This window comes from Mercenaria mercenaria, chromosome 17 (genome assembly GCF_021730395.1).
Source record: "Mercenaria mercenaria strain notata chromosome 17, MADL_Memer_1, whole genome shotgun sequence".
Lineage (NCBI taxonomy): Eukaryota > Metazoa > Mollusca > Bivalvia > Venerida > Veneridae > Mercenaria > Mercenaria mercenaria.
In genome coordinates this window covers 64,503,285-64,524,003 of record NC_069377.1, presented here as the reverse complement: position 1 = coordinate 64,524,003, position 20,719 = coordinate 64,503,285, and the positions used below count along the sequence as shown (strand labels likewise).

General features: G+C 36.1%; 1 long non-coding RNA gene across 1 annotated transcript; it reads right to left on the bottom strand.

The window, feature by feature from the left end:
* Nucleotides 1-2,659: 2,659 nt before the first annotated feature.
* On the bottom strand, nt 2,660-6,461 carry LOC123537620 (uncharacterized). The gene is made up of 3 exons (XR_008368204.1): nt 6,228-6,461; nt 5,508-5,587; nt 2,660-3,455 (listed from the first exon to the last, which is right to left on the bottom strand). It is a non-coding gene; the product is annotated as an uncharacterized LOC123537620 (long non-coding RNA).
* Nucleotides 6,462-20,719: the final 14,258 nt, after the last annotated feature.

Genomic DNA, 20,719 nt, shown 5'->3' with positions numbered 1-20,719 from the left:
TTTCAAAAGGCACTCGTAAAGGTTGTAATGTCCAACAAGTCAAGAGTATATAATTTTGTCTTGGATAACAGAATGCAGACTCAATCAAAACATGTACGTATACACGTTTAATTAAAACTTCAAACGCTGACTTAATTCGGTTTTATACAGGTAATACATTTAGCCTCCATGACTGTCGGGTCGGGAGGTATAATTATCCATGCTAGAGTTATCAGAGCCTATATCTATGTTACGTCCATAATCTCGTACATCAGTAGATATAACTACAGGAGTATAGTTATTCAATTGATTATCATTATTTTTATTATTATACCATCTTTAAATAGCGCCCTTTTTCATGATAAACTCGTTCAAAGGCTCTTAACATAGCGTAAAGGCAGCCACTCAGGGCACCAAATTCATCCTCTACTAAAAACAGACACAGAACGAGCTGACCAGAGGGACAGAGTGAGACAAAGCCAACAGAACAGATAGAGAGAGAGAGAGAGAGAGAGAGAGAGAGAGAGAGAGAGAGAGCGAGCGAGCGAGCGAGCGAGCTAAATTTTAACATCTCTTAGAGGGAGAGAGAGAGAGAGGGGAGGGGGGAGAGATCTTTTAGATACAGGCTTGTCCGGTTAACTTAGCCTAGCTCTTTGCGAATAGACAGCCTGGTTATTTAACGTGCCCGGTGTATAGCACCGATACACTTGAAGCCGTCTTTCCTTGGAAGAACCCGCACAGGCCTCTTAGGTGAGAGACACACGAGAGCATCTCGGGATTCGAACCCCGGACCTCTGGATTGACAGTCAAGCACGAAACCACCAGACCATCGGAAGGTTGTGGGTTTGATCCTCTGCTATGTCATACCAAAGGCTGTTAGCACTCTTTTTTGCACTGTGCATTTAAAAAGGGATGTAACGAGGCAAAACACGTCTAGTTTCTCGCACAAGAGCTTTTTAATTCATTCTTAATTCTTCCTGTATTCTCGTAAAGAATCACTTGATTTTTAAATGTAGGTAAAACGATGTTCGATTATATCTGCATACTTCATTATATATCATAAAGCACAGATACTAACCAGTATCTGTACTGAGAGCTTATACTTAAAATGACTCAGTCTACCTTTAATGTCAGACGCTTTTCTGTTACGTTCTGGATGTTCATTTGAGTAATTTTTCTTTTAAGCGATTTAAATTGTCTACAAAGAGCACTGAAATTATATTTCCCTAGCAAATATATTTGTTAATTTTTTCAATAAATTCGATAAATAATATCGAAATATCCCACGTTATTAACATCATTCTCCAGTACTGTACATTCCTAACATGAAATATACAAGTTACAAGTAGGCTTCTATAAAAAAAAATCTATGTCTGGTTATATGATAGGGTGTGCTATGTACGAAAAACAGTTTCCCTGATTCAGATCACTGTGACCTATTAGGGGTCATCATTCTGTTGGTGATGGCCAACCTTCGTATCTAGTTTAAAGATCCTCGGCCCAAGCTTTCTTGGGTTATAGTCTGGAAACTGTTTTCTTGGTCCAGGTCACTGTAACCACGACCTAATGATCTCAAAATCAGTAAGTCATCTTCTGGATATGATCAACCTCCGCCAATCCAAGGACTGTAGACCCAAGTATTTCCTAGTTACTGTATTTCATTTAAAAATGTTCAAAAGCTACCACTGCAATAATTGTACACTGAAGTCTTTGGCTCCAAGTCCGAACTTGGCCCTGATGAAAGCTGCCAAATTAGCATCTTACCATTTTTGCAAGAACCTCACCTGACAAGCTTGTTTGTCAACTGCCCCGTTCGTTTGGGACCAAGAGAATAAGCTTTAGAAAAGCTCGGAAGAAAATCCCAATCGAACGGATGTCTGCCGGAAGTGAAAAAAAAATATCATTCTTTTCTTTTTATTGTTAATGTGCTATTTAAAAAAGAAATTCTAAACATTTTATTTGTTCTAGTTGATTACTCAGTTTGTAAGTTTTATATGTCGAATTTCTTCCTTGCTTTGATCACGTGATTAATATCTCTGCTACTACCTCTGCCTACTATCGGATGGAAAACACAGAAGATCTTCTAAAAACAGAAGACGCACAATCGAACATCTCGGAAGAGCTCTTCTTATTCCGGCAGATCTTCCCTGGCCCAAAACGAACGGGGCAGTTAACGAACCGCCAGTTACACAATAAATTTATTTAACTGAATGACGTATATCTTAACGTGACTCAATGCATATGCATATCTTTGAATCAGTACTGCGGACAAAAAATAGTGTGTGTGTGTGTGTATATATATATATATATATATATATATATATTGCAATTAATAACTGAACCGTTTCCAACATTTGTAACAATAGTATTACATTATATTTCTTTATTTTAAACGAACAATTATTTTCGTCTTAGAGGATTTCAAAACCTACTTGTGCGCAAGCGCATTGGGCCATTTTAGACTGGCTCACCGTAATTAACACTAGAAAGTGAAATCAAACGCCGTAAAATTAGTAGATTAGTCTAATTCCTCCTAGTTTGAAAGCCAACACTATGGAGAGGTCTTGACAGACCTCTAGAATGAGCATTTCTCTCGATACGTCGTTGTCCTTCCTTTGATTTTATGATATATTGCAGGAACTAAAACTATATAATTAAGAGGGTCCACACAACTACGGACTTCCATGCCACATATTTTATAGCTTTGCACTTTCTTTTGCTATATAAGCACTAACAAAAAGGTACACTTTTTAAAACTTTCATTCCCAATCTTTGGCGTTTTTTAAATGTGAGTTAGCACCCGCAGTCCTGATAGTGCCAACGGAAAATTAACAAATGATGAATGAGGTAGCAAAATAGATTTTCTCTATAAAGAGCAGAAAAGTCAGTCAGAAAGCTTTATCATGTGCATGTCTTTATGTATAGGATGGTTGTCCTTCTACAGGGTAAAACAAAAAACAATAACAAAAAACGAGTAAATCATAATCATTATCTCAGTACTTTGCCTATCAATGAGATTTGAGATGTTATTTTTTACAGGACTATTTGACACCAATATTAAAGTTTTCTGAGTAGTTTTATGTAATGAGTGGTACATCCGCTGATGACTTTTTGCCAATAATAAGATTAACTTCTAAATTACAAACAAAATCGTTAAATTCGATTCAGACTGGATTTTTCCCTGTTCAGGGTAATTGTGATTATTTTAAGCTCATGTAGCAGCTTCAGATAAACAATAAACAAGTAACTAAGTATGAGAATTAAATAGTGCTTCCAACATAAGCATGTACTATCGTGCAATGCATTATCATGTTCTTCATACAGAATGTTTCAAAATACTGTATAACGGGTGTTTTCGCGAAATGAATATTTTCGCTATTTTCGCGACCTCCATGAATTCGCTGTTTTTTCGTCTTGGGTTTTCTATTTCTCTGGGTCTCCATGACTTCACTGATGCGTTGTTTTCTATGCTTGTTCTGCAAATATATATAGTAAAACAACATGTAATTAATTATGTATGATAGAATTACCTGTGACCTACTTATGCGACAGATGATGACCGGAATAATTTGAACAACTTTGAAAAGAAGAAGAAGAAGAAGAAGAAGAATATTTTATTGACTTAAACTGTACACAGTTTCTCGTCATACATATATACATATAACAATAAACATAGCTTAACAATAAGGTCATAGTTACTGTAAAATAAATCAATAATTAACAGATCTATATACCAGTAGTTTGCTCACAAGTTAAAGGAACCAACCAAGTATCATTCTTAGGAGTGTAAAAGTCCCAGGGCCAGGATCTCCTTGAATTAACTGATATAGAAAAAAATATTTTTTTTTCTGATAAGGTAATGATAGAACCATGTTCTTTTGGCATTTTGCCCCTCTTTCGTATTCATGTTGTTTCTCCATTCATGAAAAAGAATTGCTGGAAAGCCTTTCTTATTTTTTATTGCAATATAATACAAAAATGCATTGGCGATCAATCTGGTGGTATGTATGTTACTGCAATATACCAGTCACTATCAATTTTAAAGAAGTCTTTTGTTAATTTCATCGGCATGCAACACCATAATGGCTTTTTTCACTAGTTTAACCGCTTGTTTTATATAGATAATTATGTCGCCGCTTGTTTTGTGCGACGATGCTGAACCTTTCTAAAGGAGTGTATCTATATCCATTTAGATCAATTTTAGAATTTTTATTTGTCCAAGTTTCATATAAATATACAATATGAAAATTTGAGACAAAATTAGTATTTACTACATGATCGAATCTTTCTATGTTCCATGATGGGTCTCATGTAACCCCCAGACTTGTGCCTGTGGCGTATGTATATATTCGTTGAGTGCCTTTTCATATTGAATTTATTAAACGAGTTGAATAAAATAATAAAATAAGAGGCTCTGCTAAATTTAGTTTGGAGTCTGTGTTAATCATTTGGAATTTAACCGGGACAAAATTTGGACTATTCTTGCATTTTAGAATAGTTAATATTTTGTTACTTTTCAAAACAAACTTTCAACGGCTGTTGCCGGTTTGTTTTTCTGCTACCTTAAGTATTTATAACACAATTCCAAAGATAGTATTGCAGAGAAATCACGCTTTAAATCGTTTAGAATAAGACTGTTGTAAACGGTTTTGTGAAACGGGACCGGCTGTTTACCCTCATATGATCTGATTGGATATCATTTACTTTCCTTCCTTATATAAGCTTATGCATGTTGCGCATTATCTAAGCAGGACAGGTACTCTATTATTATTAGGATCTTGTATAAAAATGGAGGCATTCGGGTAATTTCTTTGATAAAAAGTTGTAAGAGTCTTTCTGACTTTTCTTGGAATAAACTTTAAATAGACTGGCTAATGTTATGCCTTTGGTTATATGGTACTTAAAAGCGAATTCCTATCAGTTTAAAATTTCACCACATTTCATCGCATTTTCTCTTAAGAAAAAAAGATAAGTCACAGGTTACATCCAAAACGTCTTTAATTACAGGTATATTTTAAACAACAAAGCGCAGACGTTATGATATAACATTTAACCTTTAAATTATGTGCTTGGGTGTTTTGATTTTATAGTGAGAATTAATGGATTTTTTTCTACGTTTCCTTATGTGCTGCATGTGATTCTATATTAAATTCATATGTACAGGTCTTTCTTTCAGTCCTTTTATTAACAGTGCGCAAACTTACTGAAACGCGACAGAACGATATTATGTAAATTTTAATTGATATTGTCGTATATTCATTTTATACCGATAGTTGTGTAAAAAAGGTCGATTGGGTGGGTGGCCATAGGGACTGGAGCGAGTCATAGTATTTCGCTCAAAACAGATTATCTTTTTTTTGCGTAAAATGAATCTTTTTACGTAAAATATCTACATAGATTTGAATGATTTGTAATTTTCATTACCTGTAAAACATGTGACAACAAAACGTATACTGAAATGTTAGGTATTCACAAATGTAACCAATTTATATACTTTTAAGAAAAAAATCCATATGCTTTTACTTAACTGTATTCACTGCTTCGTTATTTTCAATATCAGTCGGAGAAGGTGCAAATACGTCAATTATTGTAGATCTATCCAAGTGAACTGGAATTGAAATTAAAAAACATGAAATGATGGCAATTACCGACATTGTAAAAGATACGCTAAAAATGAACTAAAGAATTTTATAAAAGACTCCATTAAGGAAGCTACAAAGGTTATTGTTTCTCCCGTTTCCAAAGCGTATGAGGAAAGGACCCGAATTCGACGAGGTAATGTAACGAGTTGAACAGTTAGAAGTCCAGTAATAGTAGGCTATAATAATTGACTTCGACTCAAAGACTGATTCTGGAAAATAGATATATTTGATTAAGAACAAACCTCGCACACTTGCTAAGTACATTGTCAAAGTGTACTTGTACAGACGTCATAGTCTATATAAGTTGATAAAACAGTAGAGATAATATTACTTGCATCATATTATTACGTATAGATCAATTCCAAGTTTCAACAAACATAGTACATCACTATTATTATATATTTATTTTTGAAGACAGAGCTATTACTACATCATATATAGTTGTATTCGTTTTTGACTTCTTATACATTCATTGTATGATTACTTGCATGTTTAAAAGTGACTTATAGGCCCATTGGGCCGGTTGTATTTTGTATGTATTTGTATCACCTAGTTTTGTAAAAATGTTTACACATGTCACTATAATAAATAACTTAACTTACTTACTTAGTAGTAACAGGACGAGTCCGAATAGTGTACCAGATCAAACAATGTCGGAATTTCCGGTCGTATTAGGCGCATACACCGACGATATCGTTGATATTGACAGCTTGCACCGCGTCTGTAATAAAGGGAACGGAAAAAGGGACACTGAAGTTTTGGCAAAATTTATTACTTCTTTCGCTGACAATTTCTTCAGAGTGGGAAATAGTTGAAAGATTGTTAGGCCAGCATTTTTTAATTTTCTGGTTTACGGGAGCGCCGGCCCTATTTTTTGACAAAACAAAATAAAAATAAAAGTCATTTTCAGTACTTTTATTTTCATTTTACCCGCCGACCGTCCGTAATTCCTGCTGCCAAAAATAAAAGTTTAACTGTATGGTAGAGGTTTTTAATCTAGATCAGTAGACGCATGAAAAATGGCGGCCTGCATAAATGTAAATTGTGTGAAATTAAATTGGAAAAATATACAAGTTTACAGACAATAATCTTTGGAATGAGTTGGCAGAGATAATAAGTGTTGTAAAGAAACTGGATCTGAGTAGAAATTACGGCACCTAAAGCTCAACATTAGGAGTAATCACCTACGAAAAATGGCCTTCACTATCGGTATCAAAGCTGTCCAGATGTTGAAAAATCTGGCGTATCACATGTACAAGATTTGTTGTCTGTATATTATAATTGGACAACGATCGAATTCATGTGGGACTGTCAGAAAAATACCACAATTGATAAAAAGGAAAGAAACCAAAGAAATGGCAAAATGGAAGAGCAAAAGTGAGTATCAGCTTGCTAAACATATTTTTTTTTTTTACTTTGAAGTCTTGAGGGTTAGAGAAGAAAAACTAACTAATTCCACAATTTTCAGTAGTTCTGTTCAAAACAAAGTGCAATTTCAATGTAAAATGACATGTCCTTGCAAATGCTTGACAATGATACATGTGATAAAAGATTCAAACTGGTCAAAATAATTGGACCGTCTTGATCTTGATATTTTACGGTGATACATCTCATCGACATTTTCTCACCGCGCCTGCGTCAAGTGTTGGGAACTTATAATTAGTCCAACTTTTTGATACAACTAATAAATAAATCCACTGGTTTTTCTGAGGTTCTGTAGCTCTGAATGAGTTCGCGTGGTAGAGAATTCCAATCGCGTAGTGTATTAGGTATGGATTCATGGTTGTTTAATATTTGCAAAGAGCTATAAAAATAAATTATATTTTATACTTCTTTGATATTTGTGACGGGCAATCTAATCCAGTGGAGATATTGGCCATATAAAATAAAAGATTATCTCAATATTTCCTAGGATCAAGTTCTAGCCAGGTACTATAACTCAAAACATAATTATGAAAATGAAACTCCAGGCAATATATTGTCATGTTCACTTAATAAAGTATACCAACAAAATCTGTAAGAAAACCCTTTGAAAGTATGTTTGGGACAAACATTGAGAGGGATAACGACAACAGGCCGCGCATGGTATTATTATGCGCATGTGCAAATATCATGTAAAAATAGCCATCTAAAAATAGACATCCCAAATAAAAGTCTATTTTTAGATAACTATAGCCTGTTTTCTGTTTTCATTTAACATCATGGAATGGGATGAGGAATTCACTATGAAGAATGACTCTTATTACGGTTCATTTGTGTCTATTGAGGCAGCAAAAAATGCCATTGACGACTTTAAATATATAACTTCTTCCTCATTCGACAAGACACTTCGGACAGTTTTGTATAGAAGGGAAAGAAATTATTGTTAGAGTTCAACACTAATTTCAGACCAGAAGCCGCACAAGTCATGAAGTATGTTAATAAGTCGTTTTTACGGCAATAGTGCATTGAAATAAAACAGCTATATAGCATGCTCTGTATTAGTAGTCTTACTCTATGTAAACATTCACGACTGTTATCAAAACTAGAAAGAAACAGTAACTTAAGTGCAGACAAGTATATATGGTTTGAGGCTGCGTTTTTTGGAAAATGGCTTTCCCTGTTGGATATTCTTCCTTGTTTGTATCAGTATTATAGGTAACCCTGCCCTAACTGTTGTCATGTTTCGATAGCTACGGCTGACCCATGGTATCTGTGAGTACTATGGATAACAAGCTCCGCATATTTTTGTACTTCAAAAGCATCATGTAGCTGGAACCTGGTATATATGAGTATTTTAGATAGCTATGCTCCGACTGTTGTCCTGGTTAGATAACAACAGCTGGGGCATAGTATATATCATTACTATGTTCACCATGCTTCAACCATTGTTGTGTTTCTGTTACCTCAGCGGAGCATGGTAAATACCATTACTATAGTTATCCATACTCCAACTGTACTGATGGTTCAGTAACAACAGCTTGAGGACGGTATATATATAAATACTATAGATAACCATGCCCAACCTGTTATCATGGTTCGATAACAACAGGCAGAGCATAGTATTTATCAGTATTATAGTTAACCATGACCAAACTAGTGATGGTTCGGAAGCAACAGATTGAGCACTGTATATATGAATACTATAGATAACCATGTCATAACTGTTGTCATTGTTTGGTATCAACAGGAAGAGCATGGTATATATCAGTATTACAGATAACCATGTTCTAGTTGATTTTGTAGTTCAGTAACAGCAGTGGGAGCATGGTAAATATGAGTACTTAATAGAGGGATCATGGTAAATATGAGTACTGTAGATAACCATGCTCCAACTGTTATCATGGTTTGGTAACAACAAGAAGAGCATGGTATATATCAGTATTACAGATAACCATGTTCTGGCTGTTGTTGTGGTTCAGGAGCAATAGTGGAAGCTTGGTAAATATGAATAATATAGATAACCATGCCCCAACTGTTGCCATGGTTTGGTAAGAACAGGAAGAGCATGGTATATATCAGTATTACAGATGACCATGTTCTGGCTGTTGTTGTGGTTCAGGAACAATAGTGGAAGCTTGGTAAATATGAATACTATAGATAACCATGCCCCAACTGTTGTCATGGTTTGGTAACAACAGGAAGAGCATGGTAAATATCAGTATTACAGATGACCATGTTCTGGCTGTTGTTGTGGTTCAGTATCAACAGTGGGAGCATGGTAAATATGAGTACTATAGATAACCATGCCCCAACTGTTGTCATGGTTTGGTAACAACAGGCAGAGCACGGTATATATTAGTATTACAGATGGCCATGTTCTGGCTGTTGTTCTGGTTCAGTAACAACAGTGGGAGCATGGTAAATATGAATACTATAGATAACCATGCCCCAACTGTTGTCATGGTTAAGTAACAACAGGAAGAGCATGGTATATATCAGTATTACAGATGACCATGTTCTGACTTTTTTTGTGGTTAAGTAACAACAGTGGGAGCATTGTAAATATGAGTACTTTAGATAATTATGCCCTAACTGTTGTCATGGTTTGGTAACAACAGGAAGAGGATGGCATATATCAGTATTACAGATGACCATGTTCTGGCTGTTGTTCTGGTTCAGTAACAACAGTGGGAGCATGGTAAATATGAGTACTTTAGATAACAATGCCCCAACAGTTATCATGGTTTAGTAACAACAGGAAGAGCATGGTATATATCAGTATTACAGATGACCATGTTCTGGCTGTTTTTGTGGTTAAGTAACAACAGTGGGAGCATTGTAAATATGAGTACTTTAGATAACCATGCCCCAACAGTTATAATGGTTCAGTAACAACAGGAAGAGCATGGTATATATCCGTATTACAGATGACCATGTTCTGGCTGCTGTTGTGGTTCGATAACAACTGCTGGATCACGGTAAATATGAGTACCATAGATAACCGTGCCCTAACTGTTGTTATGGTTTGGTAACAACAGGACGAGCATGGTATATATCAGTATTACAGATGGCCATGTTCTGGCTGTTGTTGTGGTTCAGTAGCAACAGTGGGAGCGTAGTAAATATGTGTACTATAGATAACCATGCCCTAACTGTTGTCATGGTTTGATAACAATAGGAAGAGCATGGTTTATATCGGTATTACCGATGAATATGTTCTGGCTGTTGTTGTGGTTCGATATATATGAGTTCTATTGAAAACAATGCTCTAACTATTATCATAGTTTGATGACAACAGCTGGAGCATTGTATATATCAGTACTATAGTTTACCATGACAACCAGTATCAACAGCTGGAACATGGTATACAAGAGTTATATAAATAACCATGCACCGACTCTTTTCGTAGTTTGATAACAACAGCCGTGCTGTAGTTTTGGTTCGGTAGCAGCAACTGTAACATGATATATGAGTACTATAGGAAGAAAGTAGTATTTATCAGTACTATAGTTAAACATGACCCAACTGTAGTGGTGGTTCGGTAGCAAAAGATTGAGTACGGTATATATGAGTTGTATAGATAACCATGCTCTACCTGTTGTCATGGTTTGGTAACAACAGGAAGAGCATGGTTTATATCAGTATTACAGATGGCTATGTTCTGGCTGTTGTTGTGGTTCGGTAACAACTGCTGGATCAAGGTAAATATTAGTAATATAAATAACCATGCCCTAACTGTTGTCATGGTTTAAATGAACAAGAAGAGCACGTATATATCGGTATTACAAATAACCTTGTTCTGACTGTTGTTGTAGCACATTTACCAGTGAGAGTTTTTCTTTCAATAAAGAGCATTGCAACGTATGAATTCTAAAAATGCTAAGATAAAAAGGGACAGAATTTTATTATTATTATTATTATTATTATTATTTACCAGATTTTTATAGCGCTCTTTTCATCTTTAGAATAAACGTTCAAAAGCGCTGTACAAACTGCATGATATGGACATACAATACAACACAAAAAATATATCAACAATAAAAGGTATTTAGCCTGAATCAGGTTTTACTCTGCATTTTAATTGTACTAGATATTTTAAAGAACAATAAACAATAGGAAATAAGTTCCTCTGCAAAGATTGTTTTTCAGTGAAAAGTGAGTTTCAATAGACCTTGAAGAAAAAGTGTGTTTTCAATGATCATTTGAAAGCATCTAAGCTTTTAGCGTCTTTGATGGTAGCCGGAAGAGCATTCCATAACTTCGGTGCAGCTGATGAAAAACTACGACCACCGAACCTCACAGTTTTGCTTTTTGGAACAACTAGTTGTTTTGAGTTGTTCTTGGATCTCAAATTTCTTGCTGGCTGATAGAGTTCCAGCAAGTCTTTAACATAGATCGGTGATTGGTCATGCAATGCTTTGTATGTGTGAACTAGAATCTTAAAGTCCACTCTATGAGTAACTGGATTTTAAATTTTCACACGATTTTGACTTGCTTGTCCGTTTTTGTCATTCGCTGTTTTCAGCTCACCTGAGCACGAAGTGTTCAAAGGTGAGCTTTTGTGATCGTCCTGTGTCCGTCGTCCGTCCGTCGTCCGTCCGTCATCAACAATTTGTGGAAAAACTAAAAGGTTAAAATTTACAGAAGGTAAACCTGGAAATGAATATATTTCTATGACCTACATTTCCACTGTATAAAACTGAAATCATCAAGGAAAGGAGCTTCTATAAAATCTGATATACTGCCGATCTACAATGCAAAACTTCCCATTATATAAAAAGGAAGGACCTTCTCTAGCTTTGTTCTGATGGAACAATATCTTCAGAATGCCATCAGTATTTCAAGAATATTCATCCTGAAAAAGCAGCCGGAGACTGCCTATCAGAACCAGACATGTTGAAAGTAAGTGATAACTCTGATATTGAATAGTTGTTATAAGTACAAAAGAGTTGGTTTTTTTAAGAGGTACTATATACTAGAAACAGATGGGAAAACGTTCTTTTACTAATATCTAGAATGGACTGTTAAAACTTGTGTGTTGTAATTGTTATGCAATTTTAAACATAATCTGTAATTTTATACACCTTTTACTCAACATTTTTATTTGTACTAAGTGCACATATTTCCTTTGTCTTTGTAAATCATGTCATAGGGTTTGATAGGTTTGTTATAAGTGCACTTGTGACAGTATGGCATCCAATAAAATCAACACTATTGCAATTTTGTAGAGTACTAAGTGCACTTAACACATCTGAACCTTCGAATTATTTTGCATTTTGTTGTATGCCAGATTGAGTTAAGTACAATTAGAACTATAAAACCAATTTAATTTGTGAGAAGTCCTTTTATAATCTTCCTATATTATAACAACATTATTGACTATAAAATAACTAAATCATACCTAAATATTCCCATTCAATAAAAAGTTTTATGTGTCTAAAACCTTCTTTTGCGTTTCTCTCCACTATATGAAAAATGGACTTATACTGTTCTGGGTTTAACCCCTCGATATCAGTATTACAGATAAACATGTTCTGGCTGTTGTTGTGGTTCGGTAACAACAGCTGGAGCATGGTATATATGAGTACTATAGATAACCATGCTCCGACTTCTATAATGGTTCGGTAATAACATCTACAGCATGGTATGATTCTGATACAGACAATGCTCCAGCTGTTGTAACACAACCATGACAACAGTTGGTGCCTAATTATCTTTAGTACTGAAACAGATGCTCCGGCTGTTGGTACCGGACCATGACAACAGTAAGAGCATATTTATCTATAGTACTGATACAAACAATGATCTAATTGTTGTTACACAACCATGAGAATAGTTGGGTCCTGAGTATCTATGGTACTGATACAGACCGTACTCTAGCTGTTAAAACACAAACATGACAACAGTTGCGGCCTGTTTATCTATAGTACTAATATAGACGATTCTCTAGATGTTGTAACACAACCATGATAACATTTTTGGCCTGGTTGTCTATAGTCCTGGTACAAACCATGTTCTAGCTGTTGTTACACAACCACGACAACACTTGACGTCTGGTTACTTTTAGTACAGAAGGAAACCATGCTCTTTCTGCTGTTACTGGTCAATGACAACAGGCGGAGCATGTTTATCTATTGTACTGATACAGAACATACTCTAGCTTTTGCTACTGGATCATGACAACAGCCGAAGTAGGTTTATTTTATTGATACAAACCATGCTCTAGCTGTTGTTACACAACCACGACAATAGTTGGTACCTGGTAATCTACAATACTGATACAGATCATGCTGTAGCTGTTGTTACTGGACCATGACAACAGCCGGAGAATATTTATATATAGTACTGATACAGACCATGCTCCAGCTGTTGTTTCCGGATCATTAAAACAACCGGAGCATGTTTATCTATAGTACTGATACATACCATGCTCCAGCTAGTGTAACGCAACCTTGACAATTGTTAGGGCCTGTTTATCTAAAGTACACATACAGACCACGCTCTAGCTGTTGTTACACAACCATGACATCAGTTAGGGTCAGGTTATCATTAGTACTGAAACAGATTATGCTCCAGCTGTTGGTACCAGACCATGGCCACAGTAAGAGCATGTTTACCTATAGTACTTATACAGAACATGCTCTAACTGTTGTTACCCAACCATAACAACAGTTGGGGTCTGGTTATCTATAGTACTGATGCAGACAATGCTGCAGCTGTGGTAACACAACCATGACAACATTTGGGGTCTGGTTATCTAAAGTAATGATGCAGACCATGCTGTAGCCTGATTATATTTAGTACTGATACAGACCATGCTCTAGCTGCTGTTACCGGTCAATGGCCGCAGCATGTTTATCTATTGGAATGATATAGACTATGCTCTAGCTATTGCTACCGGGCAATGACAACAGCCTTAGCAGGTTTATCTATGGTACTGATACAGACCATGCTCTAGCTGTTATAACACAGCCATGAGAAAAGTTGGGTCGTTGGTATCTATAGGACTAATACAGACCATGCTCTAGCTGTTGTAACACATCCATGAGAATAGTTGGGGCCTTGTGACATTACTAATACAGACCATGCTGTAGCTGTTGTAACCGGGCCATGACAACAGCCGGAGCATGTTCATCTATAGTACTAATACAGCCCATGCTCTAACTATTGCTACCCATCCATGACAACAGTTGGGGTCTGGTTATCTATAGTACTGATGCAGACAATGCTGCAGCTGTTGTAACACAACCATGGCAACATTTGGGGTCTGGTTATCTAAAGTAATGATGCAGACCATCCTGTAGCCTGATTATATTTAGTATATTGAGAATAGTTGTTGTTACCCAACCATGACAACAGCTGGTTATCTATAGTACTGATGCAGACAATGCTGTAGCTGTTGTAACTGGACCATGACAACTGCCGGAGCATGTTCAACTATAGTACTAATACAGACAATGCTCTAGTAGTTGTTACACAACCATGACAACGGTTGGGGCCTATGTATTTATAGTACTAATACAGACCATGCGCCATCTGTTGTTACCAGTCAATGACAACAGCCGGAGCATTTTAACTTTTGCACTGATATAGACCTTGTTCTAGCTGTTGGTACCGGTCCATGACAACAGCCGGAGCATGTTTATCTATTGTACTGATTTATACCATACTCCAGCTGTTGTAACACAACAATGACAATAGTTGGGATCTGGTTATCTCTATACTGATACAGACCATGCTCTAGCTGTTGTTACCGGTCAGTGACAACAGCCGCAGCATGTTTATCTGTTGTAATGATATAGACTATGCTTTAGCTGTTCCTACCGGACAATGGCAACAGCTGGAGCTGGCTTATCTATTGCAATGATACAGACCATGCTCTAGCCTTTGTAACACAACCATGACAACAGCTGGAGCCAGGTTATCGTTAGTACTAATACGGATTATTCTCCGGCTATTGTTACCGTACCATGACCACAGTCAGAGCCTGTTTACATATATTACTGCTACAGACTATGCCCTTACTGTTGTTACACAATCATGACAACAGTTGGGATCTGATTATCTATAGTACTGATACAGACCATGCTGTAGCTTTTGTAACACAACCATGAAAGCAGTTGGGACCTGGTTATATTTAGTACAGATACAGATCATGCTCTAGCTGTTGTAACCGAACCATGACAACAGCCGGAGCATGTTTATCTATTGTACTGATTTATACCATACTCCAACTGTTGTAACACAACCATGAAAACAGTTGGGGTCTGGTTATCTATAGTACTGGTACAGACCATGCTCTAGCTGTTGTTACCAGTCAATGACAACAGCCGCAGTATGTTTATCTATTGTAATGATATAGACTATGCTGTAGCTGTTGCTACCGGAACATGACAACAGCCTGAGCAGGTTTATCTATTATACTGATACAGACTATGCTTTAGCTGTTGTTACCGGACCATGACAACAGCTGGAGCATGTTTATCTATTGTACTGATTTATACCATACTCCAGCTGTTGTAACACAACCATGAAAACAGTTGGGGTCTGGTTAACTATAGTACTAATACAGACCATGCTGTAGCTTTTGTAACACAACCATGACAACAGTTGGGGTCTGGTTATCTAAAGTAATGATGCAAACCATGCTGTTCCTGTTGTAACACAGCCATGACAATAACTGGGGTCTGTGTATCTAAAGTACTGATACAGACCATGATGTAGCTTCTGTAACAGAACCATGACCAAGTTTTGGGCATGGTTATCTAAAGTACTAAAGCAATTGGGACCTGGTTATATTTAGTACAGATATAGATTATGCTCTAGCTATTGTAACCGGTCAATGACAACAGCCGCAGCATGTTTATCTATTGTAATGATATAGACCATGTTCTAGCTGTTGCTACCGGACCATGACAAGAGCCGGAGCATGTTTATCTATTGTACTAATTTATACCATACTCCAGCTGTTGTAACACAACCATGAAAACAGTTGAGGTTTGGTTATCTATAGTACTGATACAGACCATGCTCTAGCTGTTGTAACCGGTCAATGGCAACAGCCCAAGCATGTTTATCTATTGTAATGATATAGACCATGTTCTAGCTGTTGCTACCGGACCATGACAAGAGCCGGAGCATGTTTATCTATTGTACTGATTTATACCATACTCCAGCTGTTGTAACACAACCATGAAAACAGTTGGGGTTTGGTTATCTATAGTACTGATACAGACCATGCTCTAGCTGTTGTTACCGGTCAATGACAGCAGCCGCAGCATACATGTTTATCTATTGTAATGATATAGACCATGTTCTAGCTGTCGCTACCGGACCATGACAAGAGCCGGAGCATGTTTATCTATTGTACTGATTTATACCATACTCCAGCTGTTGTAACACGACCATGAAAACAGTTGGGGTTTGGTTTTCTATTGTACTGATACAGACCATGCCCTAGCTGTTGTTACCGGTCAATGACAACAGCCGAAGCATGTTTATCTATTGTAATGATATAGACCATGTTCCAGCTGTTGCTACCGGACCATGACAAGTGCCGGAGAATGTTTATCTATTGTACTGATTTATACCATACTCCAGCTGTTGTAACACAACCATGAAAACAGTTGGGGTTTGGTTATCTATAGTACTGATATAGACCATGCTCTAGCTGTTGTTACCGGTCAATGACAACAGCCGAAGCAGGTTTATCTATTGTACTGATACAGACCATGCTCTAGCTGTTATAACACAGCCATAAGAAAAGTTTGGTCGTTGGTATCTATAGTTCTAAAACAGATCATGCTCTAGCCTTTGTTACACAACCATGCCAACAGTTGTGGTCTTGTTATCTATAGTACTTATACACACCATGCTCTTAGTGTTGTTACACAACCATGACAACAGTTGGGGCCTGGTTATCTATAGTACTTGTACAGACCTACTTTAGATGTTGTTACCGGACTATGATATCAGTTGGAACCTATTTACCTGTATTTATTATACAGATCTTGCTCTGACCATGACAACGTGGGTGCATGACTAAAGTTATTTCAAAACAGTACAAATAACGTTTGTAGAAAAAAATGATGCAAATATGATCAAATTTTGCACAGTTAACTTTTGTGTATACCATTCGATATAGCATTAATATTTCAAATGGTGCGTGCCGTAGAAAGAATTGTGAGACCTTACACTTATCTTCATATATATGTCAAATATTGAAGCAGCCATTTCTATGTATGTTGCCACAAAAAGAAAACTTATGATACCGCGTTTTTTGCCTCGTATATGACTTATAGGCTGCTCCGTGAGGGATATGTCACTGGGTGAAAAAAATGTACAGCGTGACCAGGACTCGAACCCGGGGCCTTTCGGTTACAGGACGAACTCTTTTGACAGAGCTATCCGGTCCCTTACACATTTTATCCGCTCCAAACATAGTTTGAATTTTAGAGAACGGCATTCATTTTTCTCGTTAGTTATCACAAGGGCAGTGACTGTGAAAGGCTGCAATAACTCTAAAAGGGATATGTAAGATAAGAATTTTAATCAAATAAACATCACAATTAGGTTCAGGAAATACATGCTGTTTTGCTTCCTCTGAAGTGGATGTCTAACTAACAATTTTAACTTGAAAGCAATGATGTCTACAAAAGGAAACACTAAGTTACAGGGAGTTTTGTTGCATATGTTTTATATTGAAACATTATTTTAAATGTTCTGCTGGCGATTTTTGTTTATTTGTATGTCTGTCTACTTGCTTTACATGAATTAAATATTTTGAACCATACCTCAAAACTTTCTATTTCAAGGTAATTAATTATTTTGAACAAAATTGCATTAAACGTTGCAGTTTCATGGGGTAAGTGTTACCTATGCATATAAGAAAAAATATACGAATTCAAATTGCACTAACCAGTCCCAGTTAAATGAAACTACTACATTGTTATTTCATCCGCAGACGTATCCACTTGATAGTTTTCAAGGCCACATAAACGGAAATAAATGCGACATATCAGGCTAATAATCATTCTGTTGTATGTTACAAAACGTTGACAACCCTGCTAAGTCATACTGTACGGTAGGATACGTCACAATATGGAACTTAAATGATATGTAAATGTTGGAATTTCCGACATCTATAAAAAGTAACTAATTGACGCATGCGCATTTTGCAACCATGCGCGGCCTGTTGTCGTTATCCCTCTCCCGTCATTGGGACACTATATGCCACATGTGCCTTTGACACTGAGGAACACATAATGACATATCCAGTAATAAATGTTTTTTACGGACTCATAACTTATTAATTCCAAGTCCCATCTCAGTGAAGAGTCTTATAAATCTCCGATAATGTTGTCTGAACATCGGCTGATAAGGTTGTTATTTTGTACACATTTTAGCTGAACCAAAATTCAGATTGTTTTGACCTGTCGTACAATATAGGTGGCACCGACAGTCAGCAAAATATAAAACAATATTCAAGCCACTGAAACTTAACCAAAGCAATTTAATTTTAAAGCCAGTGTCACTGAGTGTGCATAATATTTATCAATTCATAATTTTTCATTTCTAGTATGACAATGCCTGTCTTTTAAGACTCCATCTCCAGTCAATCAATATGCATATATGCAGGATGCAGACCTAATGTAGTCATTGCATATCATATACCCATTTTAAAGCAGTTTTTATTCATGTTTAAATAATTAACATTATGCAGTGGTCTTATGATATGATAATGTCAACTGTGGTATATGTATATTTAATAATGAAAAATGTTTCCTAAAGTCTATTTTTACTTCAAAATGATACATACAAAAACACAAATAGTGCATATCCTTGGTGACTTTGAAAATGAAATTATTCATACAAGCTACACATGAAGAAAACAACAGTATACTGAGATGATGAGATATAAACCAGTTCAGAATAGGTCATTTGTGAGTGTGTATGCAATTTAAGCTTGCAAGCTTTCGTTTTCTGTGGTTTACAAAAAATAAAAAAATGTATCCTTTTTGATGTTTTATTTTTATTTATTTGGTCGACTGCTCAAAATTGGGACTTTTATTTTTATTTTTATTTGTCCCCCCCCCCCCCCCCCCCCGACCCTAATTTTTTGAAAATTCTCCCGTAAACCAGAAAATAAAAAAATGTTGGCCTTACCTATGTAAAAATATCAATCTTAACGAAGACTTAACCAAGAGACGAGCAAAATCATGGAGGAGGCCAGACAGATGGTGAAGACGAATTGTCTGAAAATATCATGGATTTATAATGGGTGGATGCTAGTGAAAGACCTTAACAATAAAAGTCGCGCAATATTTTCGTCAACGCAGATGAAACATTTTTTTTTCCGTAGTACCCTGTGCCAGTGAACAGTAATGTTCCTATGCAATAAATTGTGTTAGCTCATAGAATCTATATTTTCATTAAAGCAAGTATAAATGTTGAATCTGGTAAAACTGACTTTTGAAACTTAATCTGAAACTTAAAACATAGTCAATCCTATGTTACATGTATAATTTTTACTTTCTTATATAGTTTTAAAGGTATACATTTTAACAATGTTTCTTTCGGTGAATAATAAAAAAAATTGAATTCTGATAAGCTGAAAAAAAAAATGTATGCGGCACTATGCTTGAGTAGACTTTGCAAACATGCCGTATTCATCAAAGATGTTCTGAAAAATATTCAATGTATCCTGATGTTATTTTTTTTATTTCGTGTCTATTTTTTAGTTATTTCGTGTCTATTTTTAGCTCACCTGAGTTTTTCTGATCGCTCGATGTCCAGCGTCCGTCGTCCGTCAACATTTAGCTTGTGTATGCGATAGAGGCTGTATTTTTCAACTGATCTTCATGAAATTTAGTCAGAATGATTACCTTGATTAAATCTAGGCCGAGTTCGAAAATGGGTCATCTTGGGTCAAAAACTAGGTCACTAGGTCAAATCAAGGAAAAACCTTGTGTATGCGATAGAGGCTGTATTTTTCAATTGATCTTCATGAATTTTGGTCAGAATGATTATCTTAATGAAATCTAGGTCGAATTTGAAAATGGGTTATCTGGGTTCAAAAACTAGGTCACTAGGTCAAATCAAAGAAACACATTGTGTATGCGATAGAGGCTGTATTTTTCAACTGATCTTCATGAAATTAAGTCAGAATGATTACCTTGATAAAATCTAGACCAAGCTCGAAAATGAGTCATCTGGAATCAAAACCTAGGTCACTAGGTCAAATCAAAGAAAAACATTTTGTATGCGAAAGAGGCTGTATTTTTCAATTGATCTTCATGATTTTTTTGGTCAGAATGATTGCCTTGATAAAATCTAGGGCAAGTTGGAATATTGGGCATCTGGGTTCAAAAACTAGGTCACTAGGTCAAAACAAAGAAAAACCTTTTGTATGCGAAATAGGCTGTATTGTTCAATTGATCTTCATGAAATTTGGTCAGTATGATTGCCTTGATTAAATCTAGGTCAAGTTTGAATATGGATCATCTGTGTTCAAAAGGTAGGTCACTAGGTCAACTCGAAGAAAAACCCTGTGTATGCGATAGAAGCTGCATTTTTCAATTGATCTTCATAAAATTTGGTCAGAATGATTGCCTTGATGAAACCTAAGTCAAATTTGAATATGGGTCATCTGGCATCAAAAACTAGGTCACTAGGTC